Source organism: Scyliorhinus canicula, chromosome 5 (assembly GCF_902713615.1).
Source record: "Scyliorhinus canicula chromosome 5, sScyCan1.1, whole genome shotgun sequence".
NCBI classification, from domain to species: domain Eukaryota; kingdom Metazoa; phylum Chordata; class Chondrichthyes; order Carcharhiniformes; family Scyliorhinidae; genus Scyliorhinus; species Scyliorhinus canicula.
The window spans coordinates 45,664,468-45,678,065 of record NC_052150.1 but is presented as its reverse complement, the minus strand read 5'-3'; the positions used below and the strand labels follow the sequence as shown (position 1 = coordinate 45,678,065).

At 46.6% G+C, this 13,598-nt stretch overlaps 1 protein-coding gene across 1 annotated transcript in view; it reads right to left on the bottom strand.

The window, feature by feature from the left end:
* The window catches only part of dek (DEK proto-oncogene), a 69,887-nt gene extending 57,704 nt beyond the window's left edge, over positions 1-12,183 (bottom strand). The window contains exon 1 of the mRNA XM_038796980.1: positions 11,995-12,183. The gene's annotated coding sequence lies outside the window, so the exon portion shown is untranslated. The remainder of the gene's footprint in view (positions 1-11,994) is intronic.
* Between the last annotated feature and the right edge of the window lie 1,415 nt (positions 12,184-13,598).

Below are 13,598 nucleotides of genomic sequence, written 5' to 3'. Positions count from 1 at the left end.
GCAAGACCTAGACAATATCCAGGCTTGGGCTGCAAGTTACATTTACGTCACACAAATGCCAGGCAATTACTATGTCAAACAAGATAGGATTAACCATCACCTCTTGACATTCAACAGCATTATCACCGCATAATCACCCACAATCAACATCCCGGGGTTATCATTAACCAGAAACTGAATGCAACACAAATACTGTGGCTACCAAAGCAGGTCAACCGCTAGGAATGTTGCGGCAAGTAACTAACCTCCTGACTCCCCAAATCCTGTCCACCATCTACAAGGCACATGTCAGGAGTGTGATGGAAACTCTTCACTTGCCTGGATGAATGCAGCTCCAACACTCAAGAAGCTGGACACCACCCAGGACAAATCAGCCCACTTGATTGCTACCCCTTCCAAAAACATTCACTCCCTCCACCACTGACAAACAGTGACAGCAGTGTATACCATCTCCATGAAGCACTGCAGGAGCTCACCATGGTTCCTTTGGTAGCACCTTCCAAACCCTTGACCACTACCATCTAAGATAAGAGCAGCAGATACATAGGAATGCCACGACCTGGAAGCTCCCCTCCAAGTCACTCAGCATCTAGACCAGGGGTGGGCAAACTACGGCCCGCGGGCCACATGCGGCCCGACAAAGGTTTTTATGCGGCTCGCCAATGAGGTGCCCGGAATCATAACCGGCATTTTTGAAAAGCCGCCGGGGAAAAGCCGCTGAAGTAAATGCGCTTATTGAATAAGCGCATTTACTTCAGCGGCTTTTCCAAAATGCCGGTTATGATTCCGGGCACCTCATTGGCGGGCCGCATAAAAACGCGCGCAGTGGGGTGGATGAGTGGGGCTGTCTCATTGGCCGGTTTAGTTGGGCGACCAATAGGAGTCCAGGTTACAAACAATAAGCCTTATTATTGTTTGTAACCTGGACTCCTATTGGTCGCACACCCAACTAAGCCGACCAATAAGGCAGCCCCACTCATCCACCCCACTACACGCGTTTTTATCGTTGACTCGGCTAGGCTGTGCTTGTGTCAGTGTTAAGGATCAGCACAAGCAACTTGACACCTGATTTCAACAAACTGGTAAATGACTGCAGTCAGATGCATCATTCTCATTGACATTGTTCTGTTACTTACTGAGTTACTTTGTTTTTCAAATAAATGCTTTTTTTTCTTTAAAGACCTTTTATTTTGGCTATTTAAAATATTAATTATTTTACTTAATATACTATGCGGCCCTTTAAAATTGCAAATTTCTGAATGTGGCCCTTGCACGGAAAAGTTTGCCCACCCCTGATCTAGACTAAGAAATATATCACCATTCCTTCACTGTTACTTGGTCAACATCTTGGAATGCCCTCCCTAACAGCACTGTGGGTGCGGCAGCACATAGCAGTGGTTAGCACTGCTGTCTATGCCACTGAGGACCCGGGTTCGAATCCTGGCCCTGGGTCACTGTCCGTGTGGAGTTTGCACATTTTCTCCGTGTCTGCGTGGGTTTCATCCCCACAACCCAAAGATGTGCAGGTTAGGCGGACTGGCCACACTAAATTGCCCCTTAATTGGAAAACAAAATAATTTATTTTAAAAAACAGCACTGTGGGTGTACCTACAGCTCAGGGGCTGGAGTGGTTTAAAGAGGCAGCTCACCACCTTCTGAAGGGCAATAAATGCTAAACTAGCTAGCGATGCTCACATCCCTTAAATGAATAAAAATGAAGTTGCAACACTCTTCCCTTAAGCCTCATTTGCAGTCAGACGATTTAAAATAGGGTATTATTCGTAGGTGGAAAGGATCACATACAATTCAGAGACACAATTATAGAGCACAGGGGTGAGGTAGCTGAAAAATGAGGCAAGGAGGTAGGGTAGCAGGAGATGGGCTGGAGGCACAGGATTGATGAGTTTGAACAGGGTGTAGCACTGGAGATATTTAAAGTTTAAACGCCATAAAGAGATTTAAACACAAGAATGAAACTTTCAAATGGGAGGCTCTGAAAGCAAATATTGATCGGCAAAAACAAGGGTGATGGGCATGAGGAATTTGGTACTATTCAAGATATGTGCACTTTCATTTTGAATGGGAAGTTTGCAAACATTGACAAGACAACCAGGCAAGCATTTTGGATTCAACTATTGCGAACAAAAGGTCTGGGTGAGGGCTTCAGCCTGTAATGGAGGTAGAGACACATGATCTTCATGGAAGAAGGAAACTCGGATGAGAAATTGAACTCCAGGTTAACAAAAAGAACAGAGGTTGCAAACACGGATTCAACCTGAGACAGTGGCAGGGAGGTAAATAAAACTAGTGTTGAGGGAACGGAGCTTGATGTGGAATCCAACGTTCAGCTGTAGGAAATTGCATGGCCGACTGGAAGACAAACCAGCAATCTGCACAGAAGCAACAGAGGGATTGTAAGAGATGTCAGAGAAAAGACAAATCAGCTGGTGTCGTGTTCACCTGTGCGGATTTTGTCACTGTTCAGCAGCATGTAGACATGGATGGTTTCAGGCAGAGTTCTTAATGGACTACTCAAGAAGATTGATTGCATTGGAATAGGAAGAGAAAGTGATAATTGGGTGTCAGAAAGGCAAATAGTTTCAGCCACATGGCATCATTACTGAAGTTCCTAAGAAAGTATCCTCACCCAGTCATCTTCAATGCTCTTTTGTCACAAAATCAGCAATGGTGTTGCTTTTTCTTTCAGCATTCAGTTCCATTGACAATTTTGCCAACACAATATGCAGCAGGTTCTGGTCAGCATCCATGTATACAATGGCCTGTACTAAGTTATGAGCATCTCAAGAAAATACCAAACTATTTGACCCAACCTTCAATGGCATCATCACCATCAAATTCTCCATTATGTGGAGATGCTGGCGTTGGACTGGGGTGAGCACAGCAAGAAGTCTTACAACACCAGGTTAAAGTCCAACAGGTTTGCTTTCGGAGCACTGCTCCTTCCTCAGGTGAATGAAGAGGTATGTTCCAGAAACATATATATGGACAGATTCAAAGATGCAAGGCAATGCTTAGAATGCGAGCATTTGCAGGTAATTAAGTCTTTACAGATCCAGAGATAGAGGTAACCCCAGGTTAAAGAGGTGTGGATTGTCTCAAGCCAGGACAGTTGGTAGGATTTCACAAGCCCAGGCCAGATGGTGGGGGATGAATGTAATGCAACATAAATCTCAGGTCCTGGTTGAGGCCGCACTCATGTGTGCGGAACTTGGCTACAAGTTTCTGCTCGGCGATTCTGCGTTGTTGCGCGTCCTGAAGGCCACCTTGGAGAACGCTTACCCAGAGATCAGAGGCTGAATGACCTTGACTGCTGAAGTGTTTCCTGACTGGAAGGGAACATTCCTGCCTGGTGATTGTCGTGCGATGTCAGTTCATTCGTTGTCCCAGCGTCTGCATGGTCTCGCCAATGTACCACCCTTCGGGACATCCTTTCCTGCAGCATATGAGGTAGACAACGTTGGCCGAGTCGCACGAGTATGTATAGTGTACCTGATGAGTGGTGTTCTCACGTCTAATGGTGGTATCCATGTCGATGATCTAGCACGTCTTGCAGAGATTGCCATGGCAAGGTTGTGTGGTGTTGTGGTCGCTGTTCTGAAGGCAGGGTAGTTTGCTGCAAACAATGGTTTGTTGAGGTTGCGCGGTTGTTTGAAAGCAAGTGGTGGGGGTGTGGGGATGACCTTGGCAAGATGTTCATCTTCATCGATGACGTGTTGAAGGCTGCGAAGAAGATGTCATAGTTTCTCCGCTACGGGAAAGTACTGGACGACGAAGGGTACTCTGTCGGTTGTGTCCCGTGTTTGTCTTCTGAGGAGGTCGGTGTGGTTTTTTGCTGTGGCGCGTTGGAACTGTCAATCGATGAGTCGAGCACCATATCCCATTCGTATGAGGGCATCTTTCAGCGTCTGTAGATATCTGTTACGCTCCTCCTCGTCTGAGCAGATCCTGTGTATACGGAGGGCTTGTCCACAGAGGATGGCTTCTTTCATGTGTTTCGGGTGGAAGCTCGAGAAGCCTCATGAGGTCATCCGTGGGCTTGCGGTAAAGCGAAGTGCCGAGGTGACCGTCCTTGATAGAGAGGTGTGTGTCATCTCCATCAAGGACATACTCATCTCCATTAAGTACGGTCACCTCAGCACTTCGCTTTACCACAAGCCCACGGATAACCTCACGATGCTCCACTTCTCCAGCTTCCACCCTAAACACATAAAAGAAGCCATCCCCTGTGGACAAGCCCTCTGTACACACAGGATCTGCTCAGACGAGGAGGAGCGTAACAGACATCTACAGACGCTGAAAGATGCCCTTGTACAAATGGGATATGGCGCTCGACTCATCGATTAACAGTTCCAACGCGCCACAGCAAAAAACCGCACCGACCTCCTCAGACGGCAAACATGGGACACAACCGACAGAGTACCCTTCGCCGTCCAGTATTTTCCCGGAGCGGAGAAACTATGACATCTTCTTCGTAGCCTTCAACACGTCATCGATGAAGATGAACATCTCGACACGGTCATTTACATAGATTACATAGAATTTACAGTGCAGAAGGAGGTCATTCGGCCCATCGAGTCTGCACCGGCTCCTGGAAAGAGCACCCTACCCAAGGTTAACACCTCCACCCTATCCCCATAACCCAGAAACCCCACCCAACACTACGGGCAACTTTGGACACTAAGGGCAATTTATCATGGTCAATCCACCTAACCTGCATATCTTTGGACTGTGGGAGGAAACCGGAGCACCCGGAGGAAACCCACACATACACGGGGAGGATGTGCAGACTCCACACAGACAGTGACCCAAGCCGGAATCGAACACGAGACCCTGGAGCTGTGAAGCGATTGTGCTATCCACAATGCTACCGTGCTGCCCACTACTTGCCTTCAAACAACCGCGCAACCTGAAACAAACCATTGTTTGCAGCAAACTACCCAGTCTTCAGCACAGCGACCATGACACCCACACAACCCTGCCATGGCAATCTCTGCAAGACGTGCCAGATCATCAACATGGATACCACCATTACACGTGAGAACACCACCCACCAGGTACGCGGTACATACTCGTGCGACTCGGCCAACGTTGTCTACCTCATACGCTGCAGGAAAGGATGTCCCGAAGCGTGATACATTGGCGAGACCATGCAGATGCTGCGACAACAAATGAACGGACATCGAGTGACAATCACCAGGCAGAAATGTTCTCTTACAAATCGGGGAACACTTCAGCAGTCAAGAGTATTCAGCCTCTTTTCTCCAGGTAAGCGTTCTCCAAGACGGCCTTCAGGACGCGCGACAACACAGAATCGGCGAGCAGAAACTTATAGCCAAGTTCCGCACACGAGTGCGGCCTCAACCGGGACCTGGTCTTCATGTCGCATTACATTCATCCCCCACCATCTGGCCTGGCGAAATCCTAACAACTGTCCTGGTTTGAGACAATTCACACCTCTTTGACCTGGGGTTACCCCTATCTCTGGATCTGTAAAGACTTAATTACCTACAAATGCTCACATTCTAAACATTGCCTTGCATCTTTGAATTTGTCTATACATATGTTTCTGGAACATACCTCTTCATTCACCTGAGGAAGGAGCAGTGCTCCGAAAGCTAGTGTTTGAAACAAATTGTCCATTGTCAACGTGGCAGTGGTGATAACGGGGAAACCAGGGACCTGAAACCATATCAACATCGTGACCGCACAAGCAAGCCAAAAGACCGAATATCCCACAATTGCCTCACCCCTGACTTTTCATACTTGGCCACTAAAAAAGATAAAATCTGGAATGTCATTGGGCAATCATTCAAATAGTGTACCTGCAACAATACTGAAGCAGCTGGATAGAATCCTGATAAAGCATTGTTTGACTTAAGTCCCTGAAAGTGAACTCAACAGCCACACCCTCCACTGATGGCACATTATGATTTCAGTTTGAACTGCCTACAGGAAAAACTGATGCAAGCAACTTGCCAAACTGTTTGACAGCACCTCCTAACCCATGAACCCTACAACCAAGAAGAACAAGGATAGGATACAATCGGTCCACGTTCGTCTCCAAGTTATAAAATATCCTCTTTGAGACATTATACTTCGTCCAAATCCAAAGTTCTATCCCCAACACCATCATGGAAGCATCAGCTTAAGGTGCATTGCGAAGATACCTCCAGAGTGTGTGTGTGTGGGGGGGCTCACTTGGCTGGATAGCTGGTTCGTGATGCAGAGCAATGCTGATTCAATTCCCATACTGGCTGAGGTTATTCATGAAGGCCCAGTCTTCTCAACCTTGCCCCTGTCCCGAGGTGTGGTTATTCCCAGGTTAAATCACCACCAGTCAGCTCTCTCCGTCAAAGAAGCAGCGTATAGTCATCTGGGACTATGGAGATTGTACCTTACCTCTGTCCATCTAGTCTTGCAGTCTGATGTAAAAATAATAAATGTGCTTTATGCAGCAAGTAGTATCAGTGCCACAGGCTACCTTCTAATTTTGACAGTTGTCGAACACATTAGTATGGACCAAACACAAAGCCATCAGGAATTCAAAATATTCAGACAAAATATTTGAATAACGAGTCTAGGCAAATTTAAGATTGACAGAACTTAGAACTATAGAAACCCTGCATTACTAAAGGAGGCCATTCAGCACATCAAGTCCGCACCGACCCACTGAAAGAGCGCCTTATACAGGCCCACTCCCCTGCCCTATCCCCATAACCACATCCAACTTGCACATCCCTGAACACCAAGGGGTAATTTTAGCACGACCAATCCACCTAAACTGCACATCCTTGGTCTGTGGGAGGAAACTGGAGCACATGGAGGAAATCCACGTAGACATGAGGAGAATATGCAAACTCCACAGTCACCAAAGGCTGAAATTGAACCTGGGTCCCCGCGCTGTGATGCAGCAGTGCTAACCACTGTGCCATCATGCCGCATGATGTGGAAAGATGCCAATATTATGTCACAAAGAGAGAATAGCACAAGTAATCTGCGGTCATACTAAATAGTCACTTTTCTGCTCTTGCACAAGATGCTGTCACAGCACTGAGTTGAATTATCTCCAAATTACTATGCAAAACCTATTTTTTGCGATCCTAGTTTCAGTTCCTCTGCTTGCCCAGATGACTATTAAACAAAAACCCGCAGAAAACAAGCAATACTAAAGTAAGGCAAAGCAATTGAAACTTTCAAACAATATGAAGATTTTCATGCAAGACATTCCGCTTTTCTCATTTTGTTCCAAATCTACAGGTATTTTGTTAGGTATTGAAGGATTAGGAAATTTGATATACTACTTTAACCCTACTTAAAATTGAAAAGCATAAATGGCCCCGTGAAGTCACTTACCATGTATTTGGAAGAATCTAATCGGTGATATCGTATTGTTTAAGCAACAGATACAAAAAAACAAATGGACCTGATTCAAAAAAAATGTACCTAATTCTCAAGAAAAGTGATCATGCATGAAGCAGAAATTGACATTTCCCAATATTGTATTTTGCTGATTCTCATTACCCTTACCCAACCAACAACTATACTGTAACTAGTAGACAGTGCAGTTAAGATTTATTTTAAATTAGAAAACCAAGACAGCTCTAGCATATAAAGTACACAATTAACTAAATTTCAAGCCGAATAAGTAATCAGTCTCAAGTAAAAGGTCAGTCAGAACTGCAAAATCTCTGCGGCACACGTGGTTGACCGTAGTCTTGAATTGTGCAGAACTACAATAGCTTGCATTTATATAACACCTTTAACAGTGAAACACCCCACAGCATATGATAGACGTTTTAGCAAACAAAATACACCACTAAAGCCACACAATGAGATATTAGGGCAGATGATCAAAAACATGGTCATAGTAGTAAGTTTTAAAGAGCTCTTAAAAAGGAGTAAAGGAAGGCAGAGAGGTTTTAGGAGGGAATATGAACATATGAATTAGGAGCTTGGAACTGAAGTAGGCCATTTGGTCCTGCAAGCCTGCTCCGCTATTCCACTGACCTCGACTCCACATTGCTACCTACCCTCAATAACCCCCCCTGCTTTTCATGAAGCAATCTACCTCTGCCGTGAAAATATTCAACGACACTGCTTCCACAGCCTTTTGAAGTGTTCCAAAGCAACTCAAAAAAATTATCTGTATTTTTATCTTAAACAGGTGATTTCTTATTTTTAAACAATGAGCCCCATGTCTAGATTAGTTATACAATTTTACAGCAAAGAGACACCCTTTGGCCCATCGTGTCTGTGCCAACCAACAAACACCTAGCTATTTAATCCTATTTTCCAGCACTTGCTCTGTATCCCTGTATGCTATTGTGTCAAGTGCTCATCTTGACGCTTCTTAAATGCTTTGAGGGCTCCCGCCTCTACGACGCTTTCAGGCAGCGAGTTCCATATTCCCACCACCCTCTGAACGAAAAGGCTTTTCCTCAAATCCCCTCTAAACCTCCTGCTTATTGACTGAACTCTATGCTTCCTGGTTATTGACCCCTCTACTAAGGGGGACAACTTCTTCCAACCTACTCTGTCTATGTCCCTCATAATTTTGCCAATGGTGGTTGTGGAGATCCCCGAATGAGAAATTATACAAGACTGAGCAGATCGCAGTTTTGAAGCAACATGGGGAATTTGAAAATTGGCACAAGGATCAAATTCAATCCACAGAGGAACAGGAGACAGTTTAGGTCAGCATGGGTAGGAGGGCAGGTGAGACAGGGTACCAATAATTCGGTTTTGGATAAGATGGGGATTGTGAAGGGAGGATAAGAGATCAGCAAGGGCTTGCCATAATATAGTCAAAAAAGATTAGAACGAGGTTTCACCAACAGTGTGGGCAAAATAGGAGATGAGAGACGATGTTATGGAGGTGAAGGTAGGTATGATTGAATGAATGCTCTAACACTTGGCACTGAACTGGACTAGCCACATAAATACTCTTGCTACAAAAGCTGGTCATAAAGCTGCAGCAAGTAATTCACCTCCCGACTCCCCAAAGCCTGTTCACGCTCCACAAGGTGTCAGGAGTGTGATGGAATACTCGCCACGCCTGGCTGAATGCACCTCCAACAACACTCATCGGGTAGCACAGTGGTTAGCACGGTGCCAGGGTCCCAGGTTCAATTCCCGGCTGGGTCACCGAGTGTGTGGAGTCTGCACGTACGCCCCGTACCTGCGTGGGTTTCCTCCGGATGCTCCGGTTTCCTCCCACTAGTCCCGAAAGACATGCTGTTAGGTAATTTGGACATTCTGAATTCTCCTTCTGTGTACCCGAACATGCGCCGGAATATGGCAACGAGGGGCTTTCCACAGAAATTCATTGCAGTTTTAATGTAAGTCTACTTGTGACAATAAAGACTCTTAAAAGAAAGCTCCATACCATCCAGGACAAAACAGTCCATTTACTTGGTACCACTTCCACCAATATTCACTCCCTCCACCTCCGATGAACAGTGGCAGCAGTGTGTACTAGCTCCAAGACACACTGCAGGAACTCTCAGGCAGCACCCACCAAACCCATGGCCATTACCATTTATAAGGAAGGGCAGCAGACCCATGGGAGCCCCACCACCTGGGAATTCTCCTCCAAGTCATTCACCACCCTGACTTGGAAATATATCATTTCTTCATTGTCACCGAGTCAAAATCCTGGAACTCCCTCCCTAACAGCACTGAGTGTATCTAAACCAGTGGTTCAAGAAGGCAGCTCACCACCAGGCAAGGACAATTAGCAATGGGCAATAAACTTGGACCTAGCTAGTGACACTCGCATCTCGTAAATGAATTTTAAAAAACTGCATTGAACAGAATACAAAGTTTTGCAAGTCAAGTCCTGCCAGTTTTATTAAGAAACTTGCTTAATGCCACTGGACTTTACAAAAACACCATGTGGTTTTGATAATGGAGTACAGGATAGTTCACGATCTTCAGTATATCAGTGGATGAGATCGGGGCTCTGTTAGCTAAATTGGCTTGACAGCCAATGCCAGCACAGGGTTCAAACCCTATTTGGCTCAGGTACTCATGGCCTGTTTCCTTGCCCTACAAGATGTACATACATCATAGCTGTAGTATGGTGAATAATTGCCAAGGACCAAATGCAGAGTTCAAGAAGAAATACCATTGAGGCTGGTCACTGGATGCCACGGTGCCTCCTCTTTGAAGGAACTGTCCTTCTACAGAGAGTCGTGAACACAGCCCAGTCCATCATGCGAACCCACCTCTCATCTATTGAGTTAAACTTTAATTCTCACTCCACAGTATAAATATTTCCCACTTTCTCTGTCTGTTAGCTTTGACAAAGTCATCAGACTCGAAACGTTAGCTCTTTTTTGTCCGTACAGATGCTGCCAGGCCTGCTGAGATTTTCCAGCATTTTCTCTTTCGTCTCATCTATTGACCCTGTCTAAACCTCCCCCTGCCTTGGGAAAGCGGGCAGCATAATCAAAGACCCCTCCCACCAGGGTTATTCTCTCTTCCAGCTTCTTCCATTGGGCAGAAGTTACATCTGAAACACACGCTAACAAATTCAGAAACAGCAGGGATTTCCTGATGGCCTGGGGCTGCCCCACAATGGGAAACCTCATTCATCGGCCAGCGTAATGGAGAATCCCACCGGCGAGTCGAGGCAGAAATGTAGCACAGCGGGGCAGAGAATCAGCCCAGCTTCTTCTCCGCTGTTACCAGACTCCTGATGGCCCTCTTATGGACCGAATTGATCTCTCCACACATCTTCTCTACGTAGCACACCCATATGCTTCACCCAATGTCTATATGCATTATGCATTTATCGTATGTCCTGTTTCTCATGTATGGAACAATCTGCCTGGACTGTACACAGAACAATACTTTTATTGTACCTCAATACACATGACAATAAATCTAAATCTAATCTATCCAACTTTCTGCTTTCCCCAGAGCTCTGCAGACTTTCTCCAACTATTTGTACATTCCTTACAAGTCAAAATATAGTATCTCAATAATTGTTCTGATTGGGTTCTGGATTACATAACATTTCTTTAAAAAGAATATCAAGATATTCCCATTCACTGCTCTGATGGAGCCCATATCTGGCATGTTTCAGCAAAAACATCGAAACAAACTGACATAAACCAAGGGAATTTTGAAGGGGAGAGGGTGCAGCCGTCTAGTTCATGACATTAGTTTACCAGTTCAATCCAGATGACACTCAAATTTATTTTGCTGAAAATTTATGTTGAAAAATTGTTCACAGACCACTGGAGTACTTTTTAAAGAAATCTATTTGAATAGGCAAAATGCTGCTGCAACAACGTTTTGCGATTTTACTTGTGTTATTTTCCCAAAATCTCTTCCTATAGAAGTGAAACTGGAGGTTAATCGGGTATGTACCACGTTCCCGTGGCTATTATCCTTTTGGAATCGGAGTGAATAAGAAACGGTTTCATTCCACTGGAGGATCGGATGGCGGGAAACACAAAAAGAGGGAAGGGGGAAAAAAATAAGGGAGACTTGCAGCCTCGCTTCACCCAGACATGAGAGGGAGCGGGGTGGGCAAAGGGATAATCGGGTTTAATTTAAACGTAGAGGCATTTTAAGTTACCACACTTGATTATGCTGTAATTTACGGCGGGGGGGGGGGGGGGGGGGGGGGGGGGGTGAAGACACTCAGCCTGGCCCAGAGCTCCAATCAGTCCGTCTCTGATAGCAGGCTTGCACGTCCCTCCCAGGGAACGGAGGCCTTATCTGGCCGCCCTAGCCTTCCCGCATCTCTGCAGTCGCCGTTGCCGAGGTCCCGGGCGCAGATTGCTGTCAGCCCGGTCCCGGGCGCAGATTGCTGTCAGCCCGGCCCCGGGCAGACAAGTTAGCTCCGGAGGACAGCGCGGCGGCAGCGCCTCCACCCCCCGCTTTCGTTACCCTCCCCAAGGAGGCTCCTCCAACCTCCGATGGCCGGGAAAACACAGGCGGGCGGCCCGATACGGAGCTTACTTGGACACTTTGCGACCAGGCGACAGCCCCTCTCCCTCAGTCGGTCGGCCGGGCGGGCAGCTGAATCCCAGGCGCTACAGCTCCCCGGTTCAAAATGGCAGTTGTGGCGCACGCGGGAAAACGGCGACCAATCATCGCACAGAATGGGGGAGAGTGCGGAGGGGCTCTTAGCAACCGGGGGCAGAGAGCGCGCTCAACCGTGTGTGTATGTGCGCGCACATAGAATAATGTGGGGACTGATAAAGGGGCGTCAGGGCAACGTGGATGCGGGGAAGACGATTATCAACATCTTTTCAACAAATCATACGTGAAGTCGCCATAGTCCCAGATTGAAGAGACTGCAAATCGCCAGAGTCGGGGGGGGGGGGGGGGGGGGAGAGCTGACTGGAGCTGGTTTAACCCGCGGAATAACACCTCAGGCAAGGGGCAAGGTTGAGAAGAGGGGGCCCTCATGAACCAACCATATACAGTAAAAAGTCTCACAACACCAGGTTAAAGTCCAACAGGTTTGTTTCGAATCACTAGCTTTCGGAGCACAGCTTCTTCATCAGGTCAATGAAGAGGTGCGTTCCAGAAACACATATAGGCAAAGTCAAAGATGCAAGACGATACTTTGAATGCGAGTCTTTGCAGATAATTAAGTCTTTACAGGTCCAGGCAGGGCAACTGGAGAGAGGGATAATCAGAGGTTAAAGAGGTGTGAATTGTCTCAAGCCAGGACAGTTGGTAGGCTTTTGCAAGCCCGGGCCAGATGCCTGAAGCCCAGGCCAGAAGCCCAACCCACCTCTTCATTCACCTGAGCAAGGAGCTGTGCTCCGAAAGCTAGTGATTCAAAACAAACCTGTTGGACTTTACCCTGGTGGAAGACTTCTTATTGTGCTCACCCCAGTGTAACGCCGGCATCTCCACATCATGGCAACCATATATAGATTGTCAATCAAGAGAAACTGAGTATCCCATTGAAAAATTGCACAAATCAAATTAAGATGACATACCCAGGGTTAATGATGGACTCCTGCCCCCATCCTGAAAGAGGAAAAAACAGTAAAATGGGGAAATAAGAACACTGGACTTTTATACTTTAAAAAGTCTTACAACACCAGGTTAAAGTCTAACAGGTTTGTTTGGAATCACTAGCTTTCGGAGCACAACGTTTTCATCAGGTGAGTCACTTAACTGATGAAGAAGTTGTAAGACTTATTCCTGTGCCCACCCCAGTCCAACGCCGGCATCTCCACATCATGGCTTTTATACTTTGAAATGGAACACTAGTAAAATGGGGAAATAAGAATACTGGTCCGAACTTCTGCCGTGGAAGCCCTGAAGCCTAATTGTAGGCATAATATACTCCGTCTTACCAAGGACACGTATGGCTCTGGTAGGCGGACGCCCCTCCCAGCCACCTGCTGCCCTTGGCCAAGCCCAGAAGCTGAACCACGAAGAGGTTCCTCCCCCCCCCCCCCCCCCCATCTTCCCGCTCCCCTCTACACTTGGAGGCCAAACATCAGGAGCGCGGGACTGAAATGCTACCCAAAATTGAGCATCAGCCCCCTCAGCTAATGAAACAAGGGCTACAGCCTTACACACTACATACATGTGAAACA